Source organism: Sceloporus undulatus, chromosome 2, assembly GCF_019175285.1.
Source record: "Sceloporus undulatus isolate JIND9_A2432 ecotype Alabama chromosome 2, SceUnd_v1.1, whole genome shotgun sequence".
NCBI lineage: Eukaryota > Metazoa > Chordata > Lepidosauria > Squamata > Phrynosomatidae > Sceloporus > Sceloporus undulatus.
The window spans coordinates 1,170,619-1,171,649 of NC_056523.1; positions in this window are offsets into that span (position 1 = coordinate 1,170,619).

The window sequence follows — 1,031 nt, forward strand, 5'->3', positions numbered from 1 at the left end:
GGAAGTCAAGGACAACTTTGCAAAGAGGGAGGCAAACCAGTTTTTGGGTCATGTTCAGTTTATGATCAATAATCTCAGTGCCCTGTGCCAAGCTTTCCTGTTTTAGCATCAGTTTCAGAGGTGCAAGTCCTCTTTGTCTGAACTGGGTCTGTTTTCTCTGCACCGTTCTTGGAGTAAAAGCCCCTTCAGCGCTGACATCCCTTAACTCTGTGATCACAATGAATCTGGATTATTGTAACTCTTCTTTGATATGATCATGAAGCCATTAGGGATCTCCTCTTGTCCTAGGAAAACTCTTGCACTAACACTGCTGACTAAATGAAAGATCCCTGAATGGGTGCTTGCTGTACACAGCTTGTTGGAGGCTATTCAACCTCTTTATCAATGACTTGGAGACAAAATTGGGGGCATACTTATCAAATTTGCAGATGATACCAAATTAGGAGAGATAGCTAACACCCCAGAGGACAGGATCAAAATTCAAAATGACCTGAATAGACTAGAAAATTGGGCCAAAGCTAACAACATGGAATTCAACAAGGAGAAATGTAAAGTACTGCACTTAGGGAAGAAAAATGTAATGCACAGATATAGGATGGGGGACACCTGGCTGAAGGAAACTACATGTGAAAGAGATCTGGGAGTCCAAGTAGACCAAAAGTTGAACATGAGTCAACAGTGTGATGCGGCAGCTAAGAAGACCAATTAGATTTTTAGGCTGCATCAGCAGAAGTATAGTGTCTAGATCAAAGGAAGTGATAGTGCCACTATATTCTGCCTTGGCCAGGCCCCACCTGGAATATTGTGTCCAGTTCTGGGGCCCACAATTTAAAAAGGATGTTAAGATACTGGAGTGTGTCCAAAGGAGGAGGACTAAAATGGTGAAGGGCTGTTCGACAGTGGAACACACTCCTTCTTCGGAGTGTAGTGGAGTCTCCTTTCTTAGGGGTATTCATACAGGGGATGGATGTCAGGGATGCTTTGCTTGTGATTTCCAATTGGCCTTTGTGGTCTCTTCCAACTCTATGATT